Below are 14,090 nucleotides of genomic sequence, written 5' to 3'. Positions count from 1 at the left end.
CTTAATGCTACTTGCCGGACCAAGGAGGTAGATAATAGGAAAAAAATTATTAACATAGATTTAGTGTATACTATATAATAGGCTAGTATTGATTGGTACGAAGTAATAACTTAGTCAAATATCGAAAACGATGCTTAATATGAGGTAAGCATAAGGGTTAGGATAGCAACACACGTAGCCGGACCAAGGTGCGGAGTGAGATTTTCTAGATGCCGGACCAAGGATTTAGAAATACATAGCTTATCACTTTGCATGCAAGATACTATGAAAGAATTGTTATAGTAAGAATTATTAAGTTATGAACCTGTGGGGAACACGTAAACCCAAGTTAGTTTGATTAATTGGTTAAAATCCAACATTCAAAGCTGTTAAGTGTCTCTTTCAATTGCGTTATTTATTTTCACTCATTTAGAGATAGAAAACCCCCTTTTAATGCTTTTACTTTCCAAGGATGTCATTGACCAAACAATAGTAATAACAAGTTGAAGTTAAGTCTAGACTATTTTCCTCGTGGGAACGATCCCAACCTCACTAGTTGGGTTATTTACTTGACACAACCGCTTTACTTCTTATTTGAGAAGTAAGTTTGAGCGTATCAACAGATGTCTAATTTATTTCATGAAGTTATAGAAACCCTAGGTCTCATCATGATTTGGGAATCAAGAATACAACTGAAAATTAGGGACCCAATGGGTGAAAGGAACCCACTAGTTAAAACCCACATACCTGGTGATGAAATTCATAGAGAAATATTCCAATTATAGGGCTGGAACTGCTGGAAACTTGCTACATTCTTGAACCAGGGTTCTTGACCTTTTTCTCCTTTCTTGCTTCTTATTTTCTAAGTTTTGATTTAATGATTTGACATAGATAAGTTTTAGTAATGTTTTTAGGCTTAAACTGACTAAAATCTTATGATTTAGGGTCAAAATGACGTATCTTAAAGTTAAAATGAAGTGGGAAAAGACCAAAAGGCCCCTGAGTTATTATTATCGAACAAACCGATGACCTGGACAGACGGTCCGTCATTTAATCGACGACCCATCGTTTGGGTCTGTATGTTAGGTCTGTTCGACATGAATTTACTAAAACGGGCATAACTTTTTACTCAGAGGTCTAATTTTAGCAAGGTTGGTAACTATGGTAAAATAATTCAATTATATATTTTTTCATATGGTATGGGATACCTTATTCATTTTTTGTTTAGACTTACGATTAATTGAAGTTGACCCAACTGTGTTCCCCCTTATATGTCTGGCAATTTCCACATAAGGACCATAGATCGAACGACGGTCTGTGCTGGTCGATCGTCATTCTTATAAGAGAATAGGGAAAAGGGGTGTTGATTTACGGACACAGACTACGACCGTAGTCTGACCTATGGACCATAGGTCTCTCCGTCGTTCGACACTTAGTCAAATTTTCCTATGCTGAGATTTTAGGGGTTTCTGACCTTATCGACGAATGTGCAAGACGGACCATGGGTTATGTTATAGTCATTCAATGGTCATTATCTATTGCACTTGCATATTTCTCTGAAAAACTAGTTTTTGGTTTGTATTGGACACGAGGTATTACATTATCTCCCCCTTGGGAACATTCATCCTCAAATGAAGATTAAACTAGCTGGTATAGAGGGAGAGAGTGCCAACCCTACTACTAAATAGTGAGAACTGTCTTTCAGCTTGAATTGAGTTCCGAGAACATGCAAATACGCTTAAAATGCAAGTACAAACTGAGGGACTGAATTCACGCATGAATGACTGGAAAAATGAAGAGGAACTATTACCTCAAGCTGGAGTGGAATCGGAAGGAAAGAGGTGAGGATACTTTGCTTTCATGGCTTCTTTTGCTACCCAAGTAGCTCCATCTACAGACTTAATCTTCCACAAAACCTTGACTGAAGAGAATTATATGTTTCTCAACTTTCTAACCTGACGGTCAAGAATCTCAACTGGTACATCTTCGTAAGAAAGACTATCCTTCACCTCTACACTGTTTAATGGGACTATAGAGGTTGGATCACCCACACACATCTTCAAAAGTGAGATATGGAAGACCGTATGCACTACTGCTAATTCAGCTGGAAACTCTAACTCATATGTCCACCTTTCCAAACCTTTTCTAGATCTTGTAAGGGCCTACATATCTAGGACTGAGCTTCTCTTTCTTGCCAAATCTAATCATCCCTTTCATAGGTGAGACTTGTATAAAAACACAATCATCAACAAGGAATTGTAGTTCCCTTCTTCTCACATCTGTATAAGATTTCTGAAAACTTTTGACAGTCTTAAGTTTATATCTATTGAGTTGATTTTTCTCCATAGCATAAAGGACTGAATCTTGCCCTATTAAAGCTGCTTCACGTACTTCAAACCAACCACCAGGAGATCTACAACTACGCCCATACAGTGCCTCATAAGGGGTCATCTGAATGCTGGAATGGTAGATATTGTTATAGGCAAACTTAATAAGAGGAAGGTGATCATCCCAACTACTTTTGAAATCGATCACACAAGCTCTTAACATATCCTCTACTGTCTAAAGTGTAAGCTTTGCTTGTTTATCTGTCTGTGGATGAAATGTTGTACTAAGGTTCACTTGAGTTAAAAAAACCCTTCTGAAATGACTTCAAGAAATGAGAGGTAAACTAAGGACCTCTATATAAGATTAGTGACAAACGGACCCCATGCGACCTTACAATTTCATTAATATAATGCTTGGCATAGTCCTCTGCGGAATCCGTAGTCTTTACCGCTAAAAAGCAGAAAGACTTAGTCATTTCATCAACAATCACCCAGATGGAGTCATGTTGTCTGCTTGTATGAGGTAAACCTATGATGAAATCTATATTGATCATATCCCACTTCCAAGTAGGAATATCTTTCTCTAGAGTCATACCTTTGGGTTTCTGATGTTCTACCTTGACTTGCTGTTAATTGGGGCAGTTACTCAAAAAATCTGTTGTATCCCTGTTCATGCCATTCCACCAATAGACTTCCCATGGGTCACGGTACATCTTAGTGTCACCAGGACGAATAGAATATCTGGAGGTATGGCGTAGTACACAATCTACCCTCGTAGCGAAGTACACCATCTCACCCGTTGGAGAAAACATCCACTCTCTGATTGTGGACTTCACCCTTTAGTTCAAAAAAGATTCGATCACGGTCTTACTCTTCCTTAAACTCCACTAACAAATAAAATTCTCAAATGAATCACATGTTCTTCGTTATTCCTAGAGTAAATAAGGATATAATTAATATAGACGATAAAGAACAAGACCAAGTATTGTTTGAAAACTCTGTTTATGAAATCCATGAAATATGTAGGAGAATTAGTTAGTCCAAACGACATAACATCAAATTCATAATGATCATACTGAGTTTTGAAGGCTCTTTTGGGAATGTCACTCTCTCTAACTCTAAGCTGATGGTAATCCAATCTGAGGTCTATCTTTGAGAAATGGCTAACAACTTTTAGTTGGTCAAACAAGTCATCAATCCTAGGTTTGATGAATCCCTCCGTATCTAGAAGGTCTTTCAACTGCTCTTTCAAATACCATATGCTCTGCCGGAGCCATTATATAAGGAGGAATAGAAACAGGTTCGGTATATGGTAGGAGATCAATTTTAAAGATGATTACCCTTTCAGGAGGGACTCTGGAAAGATCTTCTGGAAACACTTCTGGAAACTCACTGACTATTGGAAATGTCTCAAGAGTTGAGGTTTCACAGCTTGAATCCTTAACCTAAACTAGATGATAGAAAAATCTGTTGAGATCAACTTTCTGGCCTTAAGGTAAGAGATGAATTGACCCATAAGCGCTAAGATACTACCCTTATGTTCTAAGATTGGTTCGTCTGGAAACTCAAAACGAACAATCCTAGTTCTATAATCGAGTGAGGCATAAAAGGAATGTAACCAATCCATGCCTAGAATGACATCGAAGTCTACCATTTCTAACTCTGTAAGATCTGCTGATGTGAATTTTTGAGATATTAGTGACAAGGAAATTTCTGTATGCTCATATGATCTATGTCGGTTAAAGTTGAAGTTACTATCATTACTAAAGATAATGAAATGAATGAGACCAAAGGTGTTTGGATAGGATAATCAAGAGGTGAACTAGACTCAAGTAATGACACTAGGTCATTTTGGTCATTGCATAGTGAACCTGATGAATGTCTTACACATCATCCTACGTATAACTGGTGTTCACACCGACTTACGAATGAATGAAAATGAAGTACCTATCAATGAATGAAGAAGACTCTGTTTTTGCTAAGAAGGTTCCCTAGTTGAGGTCCCATATGTTGATCCCTCATTTTGGGAAGTCCTAATGTTAATTCCATTATTCCAAGGTCTCACGGCAGCTGAACGAATGATATGTAATTTATGTCTGTGCTTTATGAAATATTTTATGTGTTGTGCGCAATATGAAAAGAATGACGATGCATGTTACTCTCATAGCATGACTTTCCTAATCTAATTTGGCAAGTCCAACTGACTTGGCTTTCCATAATGCATATCGTTAGGAGAGAGCTCCTCTTAATCATGCATGTCCTTGGTGTGTACTTGCATACACCCATACTTAGTACAAGTGTGTACTAATGCCATTCATTATACTATTTTAGGTGCAGGTTCAGGAGGGTTTTGAAGACATTCATTATAGCTGTTCGGACATCAGAGCTTTTCATCTGGACTTCGTAGGTCCTCATGAATTCGAGGTTCCCTCTTGTTATTTTTCTTGGTTAGTAATAGTTGTAGGCTAGTGGAGCATGTTCCACTAGTATTTCTTTCCGATTTTGTTCAGACTTATGTAATGGTGCCATTTTGGCAATTTTTACTTATGTTATAAGACTATTTATTTAAAGATTGAATGATTTTTTATAAGATGGTTCATACACATGAGAAATGAACTTATTTATACGCATATGCATGTGATAACTATGAACTCTATGTACACTTCAAACAAAACAAAAAATTTAAAAATTTCCGCTAAAATTAACCTAACGAACGTAATGACGATGTAAGTAGGCTTGTCTACGACCTCTGAGAGGTAAACGATGCCGGTTTCGGCTAGGTTATAGACCCCAGTCGTGACAAAGTTGGTATCAGAGCACTTGGTTTAATTTTCAAGGGTTATAAGTTCACATCAACCACATTGAGTAGTTTCCAAGTCATGCTAGTGAAGTGCACCACTATCTTGAATTAGAGTCTGTATGATGCGTAGGATATTCCCTTATTCTAACCTTATCGTGCGTTATGAAATTTTTATTTCTTAGTATTAAGAGTGTATTTAACATCCACTCTGGTGTTTCAAAAAGATGAGATCCCAAGTTAAGAGAAACAATGAAGTAGATACACCTCAAGAGAAGCCACCTTGTAGGAAGTGTGGCAAACTGCAAGGAGGAGAGTGTATGATGGGCTCTAACACTTGTTATAGTTTTAGCAAACCAGGTCATGATGATGGATTATCTGAATAGGAGGGTCAAGAAAAAGGGAAGGAGAAAGTTCAGTCTAATAGTTGAAGTGACGAGGCTCCAAGGAGGAAACTATACTTCGCACTCAATTCTAGGGGTGCAGGGGAAGGCACTTTTGGTGATGTCTTGAATGAGTAGCCTTAATTAGTCTTTGTTCTGTTTTACTGTGTATGATTATATGCACTAGTACAAGGTTAATATTTTTGAGTCATCATGTTGGTTTGTGATTTGTGTGACTTATGTGCTTACTTATATTGTATGCTTTGATGAGACTAGTTTACGAAAGAGTTTCTAAGTATACTAATGCGAAGCTGCTAGTAGGTTTCAATGATGTTCAACATCATGCTAATATGTGAATCAGATATTCACCAATGAAAAGTATTGAATTTCTTATGTTTGCATATGTTCTATGGATGTCTGACTTGTTGCTAGTAAAGAGTAGTGTCATTCGGGGGCGAATGTTCCTGAGGGAGATAATGTAACAACCCAAAAATAACTATGCAAAGTAAGGCCTAAACGTGCCTAGAATGCCTACATTAGACCGGGTTCACACGGCTTGATGCGCGTGGAACCAGACCTCAGAACCAATGTACTAGCCAAGCAAACCAACTTGCTGAGTTAGTTGAGCTAGACAAGGTTAGGTCCAGAGATTCACCCGGATAAGTCTTAATCGGACTTGAAAGGGGTAATCTTATGTTTGGAGGATATATTGTTAAAATGGTCTTTTCCAGGCTAGGGGTAGAACTGTAATTACCCTAAGTTTTTATTTAATTAATTAACTAATATAAAAATGTGGACAATTCGGGTAGGATTGGCCGAATTTGACCCTTTTTGCAAGTTAAGAATTACCCGAGTTCGATCCTTGGTGGAAGCAATGTAAAATATAACTAATTTTATTAATTATCTTATTTAAGTAAGGGAATGATAATTGATTTCACCTAAATCTTATAAAATGAGATTTTAAATTAAGAAATAACAAGGTGTCCTAGTTTGACTAAGTCTTCAACTAAAACTCCTACATTTACTCTCATCTCTCTCCACTCTCACTCTCACGACTTTCTGCACTCTCTTCTCACGTTATTTATTAGTAAAAAGAAAACAAAGTTCATCACTTGAAGAAATTGCACACAAAAACTCAAAAGAAAATCTAAACAAAAAACGAAAAGGGAAAGCATTTTTCAAACGGTTTGCGCGTGAGTTTTGTCTGAGAAGAATTTGTTTTTCATGGGAGTTGGCAGCACTTGAGATCGGATATGAAAGGTTTTAAATGACCAAAAGGTATGGGTTTGCTTCCTTTTAGTCCCTTTCCCAAGAGACCCCTAAGTTTCAATCAAAATTCTAATCCGAAAACTAGGAATGTACCCGTTTGCATGTATTTTTCACTAGCTCCCACCGAATTTGTAGGTTGGGTATGTTTTGCTGGTAGAATTTAGGGATGTGATATGTTTTCGTGATGATTATGTTCAATTATGTATGTTCAGATTTATGTGAGTAATAAGCATGCTTTCCGAAACTATGTGTTAAACGTGTGTGTGTGCATTGTATCTGCCTTGGCTTTGGTCATGAATTTAAATGTGTAATATGCATGTTTAATTCTATGTTTTGTATGCAATTACATAAAGTAAATCGTGATGTACATAAGTGGTGTAATGTTGCAGAATAAGTGAAAATCTTGATCAAATGTAACCACGAAAATGTACAAAATAAACATACGAAATATCAAATGAATTGTCCAAAAATCTAACATATATAATTTTTGAAGAAATGGACTGGAAAGTGTGATCAAATTTCCAGATTTACTAGAAATTTTGTTCATCCAAGTTACTGGAAAATTTTGAGTTTTTCTTTTAAAAAATCTAAAATGTATGAGGTCATTGGGGATTAAATGCAAGACCTCATCATATGCTGGCTATTAAAAAACTTCAATAATAAAAATGATGTAAGGGGGATTCAAAATGGGGTAAGGCTCAAATGAAGAGTTAGGAGAAATTAAAGGAAAAATAAAATGAGTTGTGTGGAGATTTAACCTACAACCTCTCGGATAGGTGAGGGAGAGAGGAGAAAAATGAAATACAAATAAAATGAAGTGTGTGGGGATCGAACCCATAACCTCTCAGATAAGTGAGGAAATTAGGATAAAAAATAAAGGAAAATAAAATGAGGTTGCAGGGGATTGATCCCACATCCACTCGGCCTAAACTAGAAAAGTCAAGGAGAGAAAAGTAAGAATAGAAATGTAGGCGTTGGGTTTTGAACTTGTGTCCCGAAGCTGAAATTTTAAATCAAAATTTAATATAAGACTAGGTGTTGCTCAAAGGATATGAAAAAGGATTCCCTTTCCCAATTTTGTATTGATGCATAAGTCTTACCTGAATAAATACTTAATAAAAGCTGCCTATAGGAATTGAAATCGATACCTTGGCATACCTACAAGAGGCATCAGTCTTGTACCATATAATCTTGGGTAAGTATGAATCACTTAGACGAATTATGAACAAAGCCATGGCTTGTACATATGGATTCATAAGTTCAACGTACCTTTAAAACTATGTGAAGCTAAGTTGTATGTAATGAAATTATATTTACCCCCCCGAGGGTTAAATAAGAATATTAAACACACGAAAAGGCCAAGTTCATTGGCATATGATGAAATGAACATTCACGTAATTATGTGAGTAATTATGTTATACTATGATGCTAATGAAAATAATGACAACATGACTGTAGGCTAGTGCAAGTGAGACAAGTTGAATCTACGCCTAAAAATCAATCTAACTAAATGAAATTCGTAAGTGACTATATTTATACTAAACGATGAATAAGCAAAGAAAAAGTGGCTACAAGAGGATAGGCTAGTACAGGTGAGACAAATTGTATCTACTCATATAATCAATGTCCCTCAATGTGAATTCAAGAGAGCATATGTATGTTATACGATGAAAAAATATTGAAATGTGAGTAAAGAGGAAATGAAAACATGTTAAGAAAGAATAGGGTAACACCACAATATGAGGCTAGTGCAAGTGAGACAAGTTGTACCTACGCCATATAAGGTCACCAAATGTACTCACATAAGAGAGTGTTGAATGTTAAGAGACAAGTCTCAATCACACTCTATGTGTAAGTGTAAGGACAAGTCACACTTAATACGTAAAGAAGAGATGATAAATCATCTAATGATCTATGATTATCTCAAGCTAGAAGCAAGCTTCGACGATATATGAGTTGAATGTAAATAGGAACTTTAAATAGAGCATCCATAGTCTTGCTATGAGTGGTGATGCCTTCTTTCGGGAAGGCCGTAGCTTCATGTAATTTACATAAGATGAGACTGTCCACCAAGGTGAGTATGGGTCTCCATAAATCTCTTAGTACTTGAACTATGCTGCCAACATAGGGAACTAGCCAGTGGTTTTCCACCTAAGCGCGCTACGGATGTTTTGGTTTAACCTTCAAGTGACTACACCTCTTTTAATTGTAGGGAAGACACCGAATTTCTTGATGCTCACATAATCTATGTCTGTTAAAGTTAAAGTTTCTCAAGTATGAAAGATAATGAAATGAATAATACCAAAGGTGTTTGGATAGGATAATCAAGAGGTGAACTAGACTCAACTATTGACACTAGGTCATTCATGGTACTTGCACAGTAAACCCGATGAGAGTCTTAAACAAAATCCTAGGTATAACTCATGTTCACACTATCCTATGAACGAATGAAAATGAAGTACGTATGAATGAATGAAGAAGACTCTGTGTTTTCTAAAGAAGGATCCCTAGTTGATGTCCCATTTGTTGATCCCTCATTTTCGGAAGTCCTAATGTTAACTCCGTCATTCTAAGGTCTCATGGCATATGAACAAATGATATGTAACATATGTATGTGCTATATGAAATATATTATGTGTTGTATGCAATATGAAAATAAGGATAATGCATGTTGCTCCCATAGCATGACTTTCCTAATCTAGTTTCGCAAGTCCAACTGACTTGGCTTTCCATAATTCACATCGTTAGGAGAGATCTCTTCTTAATCATGCATGTCCTTAGTGTGTACTTGCATATACCCATACATAGTGCAAGTGTGTACTAATCCCATACACTATACTATTTTAGGTGCAGATTTAGGAGTGTTTTGAAGACATTCATTGCAGTTGTTTGGACATCAGAACTTTTCATCCGGACATTGTAGGTGCTCATGCGTTCAAGGTTGCCTATTGTTATGTTTCTAGCTTTGTAATATGTTTTAGGCTAGTGGAGCATGTTCCACTAGTTTTTCTTCCCTATTTTGTTCAGACTTATGCAATGGTGTCATTTTGGCAATTTTACTTATGCTATAAGACTATTTATTTAAAGATTGAATGATTCTTTATTATATGGTTCATACACATGAGCAATGAACTTCTTTATACGCATATGCATGTTATAACTATGAAGTCTATGTACACTTCAAACAAAACATTAAGTTTAAAATTTTCTGCTAAAATTAACCTAACCTGGACTTACGGTCTGTCGTTTAATCAACGGTCCGTCGTTTGGGTCTGTAGGTTAGTTCCGTTCGACAGATCTTTATTAAAACGGGCATAATATTTTACTCGGAGGTCTTATTTTAGCAAGGTCGGTGGTTACGAAAACTTAATTCAATTATCTATTTGTTAATATGTCATGGAACACCTAATTAATTTTGTGCTTAGAGTTATGATCAACTGAAGTTTACCCAACTCTGTTTCCCCCTTAACTGTCTATTAATTTCCAACTATGGTCAGACCTACGGATCGTAGATCGAAAGATGGTCTGTGCTAGTCAATCGTCATTCGTATCAGAGAATGGGTAAATGGGGTGTTGATCTACGAATACGGACCGTAGTCTAACCTACGAACCATAGGTCTATCCGTCGTTCGACACTTAGTCAAATTTTCCTGGGCTGAGATTTTGGGGGTTTCTGACTCCATCGGCGGATGTGAAGGAAGGACCGTGGTTTAGGCTATGATCCGTGTATGGCCACCTCCGATTGCACCTGCAGATTATATGAAAAATTGGTTTTTAGTCTTTTCTGGATACGGGCTGTTACATTATGAGTAAAGTATTCATGTAGTCGGAGGTCTTGTCCTAACATGCTATCTTTAGCATGTCAAAGGCTTTACAGACCAATCAATTGCGACACAGTTTGTTTGTTTTACAAATATATTTACTATTAAGATTTTTTTTCAATTACAAAGTTTTTGAGTTTGTTTTCTAAGCTTATTGCATGCATATCTTTTAAAAACATTGGCATGGTTTCATACTATATAGTATAGTACTAGGTCGGGCCAAATAATGAGTTTTAATGTTGGCCACCCCCAAGGTGTATGCTCGAGAAATGACAACATGCGCTAGTTTTAAAAAGTATTTATAATCGCATTTAGGACTCTCTTTTTTGTAGGAAAAATGTTTTCTTTAAAAATCTTTTCTCACATGTCATACTTTCTCGATCATTTGTCTGATTGTTTCTGTCACTCACTCTATAAATATTAGGATTTTCTCTTTATTTCAAACTTGAATTCCATTCGAATTGATCTGGATGTTTTTAGTACTTTTTTTTTTTTTGAAAAGTGCGTGTTGTTCTAATTTTGACATCTCTTTCTTTTTTGGGTAAAAATAATTTCTTTTAATTAAGATACGAAATTATTACATCTCTAATTTTGTGTTTCTTTTTTTTTTTGTTCTTGTTTCTTTTGTTTTTTGTACTTTTTTTATTTCTGTTTTACATATAGTTTTACTATGATTATAGTTATCTTTGATTTTTTATTTTACGAAGTTTATGCTTTGGGTGTATCAAAATCATAATTTGGCTTTTGAATTACTTTGAATGAATTCTAGTTAGATCGGACATGAATTTGGCAAACATGATTGTATTTTCACGATTTTAGGTGAATTTTGAAATTTTTCTAAGCTTCAGCTTTTATACCTTTCTCTTTCTTGATAAATTCTTACTTTTATGAAGAGTTATGACTTTAGTGAAGAGTTATGACATTTGTGAAAAGTTGTGACTTTTATGAAGAGTTACGACTATTATGAAGAGTTGCAACTTTTATAAACAGTTGTGACTTTTAAAAAAAGTTGAGACTTTAATAAAAAGATGTAAATTTTATGAATGGTTGTGATCTTTCCTATGGGTAGCAACTTTTCCAAATAGTTATGATCTTTCCGAACGGTTGCAACTTTTCCAAACAGTTGTAACCTTTTCGATAAGGCAGAATAAACATTTGTTTATGCTATCATTTGTTTTCTATGAATAGACGGATTTTCTTTTATTTTAAAACAATGAAAATTTTAAACCTCCTCTTCTTCTTCTTCACAACTAAATATTTCCTCCTGTTTAGTGGTTCTTTGACATCATTATTTATCTTACAGATCCTTGTATGTATTTTTACCATCATTAATTTATACTTATGTTATTAAAGATAAATGATAAGATGTAGTAAATCTCTTTTATCTTTACATTATAAATGTTTGTTACCACATAATTTTCTATCTAAGATAATATATTGTTTTGGTTTTGATGACTGATTGGATTAAAATATTATTTTATAAAAGTTGTGATGATTATAAAGGTTATAAATTTTTCAAATACTTGTGGCCTTTCCAATAAGACACAATAAGTATTTGTTCACACTACCCTTTGTTGTATATAAATAATAATTTATTCTATTGTTACATATGCTAATATGTTTTTTGGCAGTCTTAATTTATGCTTATGTTATTATTATTTTTTTGAGTACATGTTTTAAACTTTAATGTTTATATTTATGTTTTGGTTCATTATGTTAAATTAGGTTAATCAAGAGTTTGATTTAATTTTTTGGCTACTGGTGTCATGTAGATTAGAATTCTTAAACATTTAAAATAAATGACATTAATTCTTTCAATGGCGAAAAGACAATGGGGTGTCCAAGAATGGACTTTTGAGTGTTCAAAGTTATGGTGGTTTCAAACTACATTAGAGTTTTAGATATTTAACTTTTTATCTTATCGAGACATTAAATGGATTAGTGACATTCAAAAAATAATGGAATGTAATGGGATGGTAAGTATTGTACTCAACCTTAATCAAAAGTTTGCGTTCAAATGGTTGATTAGAGTCAATGAATTACCCCTTAAAGTAGGATGCATCCATAATAATTAAATATTAAAGAAATAATCATAAACTTATAGATATTAGATTAAAAGTCGAAAAAAATTAAAGTTAAAACATATTGAGCAAAACATAAACAATAAAATATGACTTTTGGATATCAAAGTAGTGTCGTCAACTACGAATGATTTTGAATAAGAAACTTGCCAAGACATCATTTCATCAAAATTATTTGAGGGACATACGTTATTTCATTGAACTCCAAGAGATGTCATTTTTAGTTTTAATTAACTTATCAAGTACACAACTAGTTATATAAGATGTATATTATATATATTTTGTATGTAGAGGTCTTTTAATAGGAGAAAAAACTCACGCAAATGGTAAATAAAATGTTTGTATCAATTTTTAAAAATTGAAATATAGACAATAAAACAATTACATATATTTTCTACAGACTTTGGTGATGAGTAACCACACTAAATGATGAATTAATAACAAAATGCATATACATTTAGAATCAAATCATTTTGGTTTTAATATTAAAAAATTCATTTCATATTGGATAAAACATTCATGATGATTTATCGTAGGGTTGTATTCACTCAAAAACACTTATATTAATGTTCATAAATACACTATTGAAGTACCTCACCATTGTGCGAAGCCAAGACAATTTACCTAGTATTTATATAAAAGAGAACCTTAGGCCTGACTACGTGGCACCATCACAAGTTAGAATTTTCTTTTAACTTTATTTATTTCAAAATATAGTCTTCCCTTTCATGAAAAGATATGACTTTTATGAAAAATTGTGACTTTTATAAAGAGTTACAACATTTCAGAAGACTTACCCCAAAATAGTCATACTCTTTAATGTAATGATGCGACTTTTATGAGAAGATGTGACTTTTATGAATAGTTGCAACTTTATTGAAGAATTGTAACTCTTCTTAGAAGATTTGACTTTTATGAAAATTTGTGACTTTTATAAAGAGTTACGACTTTTATGAAGACTTACCCTAAAATAGTCATCCTTTTTATTAAAAGTTGTGACTTTTATAAATAGTTGTGTCTATAAAATACAGTGGTAACTTTTATGAAAAGTTGCGACTTTAATGAAGAGTTGTGGGTTTTATGAAAATTTGTGATGTTTTTTGAAAGGTTTTGATCTTTATAAAGGGTTGCAACTTTTTCAAATTGTCGTAATCTTTTCAATAAGGCACAATAATTATATGTTCACACTACCACTTGTTTTTGCTCATGTTGAGTGGAGTAGTGACAACATTGCTTATGTTACAGATCATGCTATGTACGTTATCGTCATTAATTTATGCTTACGTTATTTAGGTTAAATGAAAAGATGTAATAATTTTCATTTTCCTTTACATTATTAATTTTTTATGAGAAAATGCACAAGTACTTCCATGACAAAGACACATCTTACCTAAACTAAGTTCCTATTAACACTCTCCCCCCCCCCCCCCCCC

The sequence above is a fragment of the Solanum pennellii genome, chromosome 4 (genome assembly GCF_001406875.1).
Source record: "Solanum pennellii chromosome 4, SPENNV200".
Classification (NCBI taxonomy): Eukaryota; Viridiplantae; Streptophyta; class Magnoliopsida; order Solanales; family Solanaceae; genus Solanum; species Solanum pennellii.
This window is presented reverse-complemented; position numbering follows the sequence as displayed.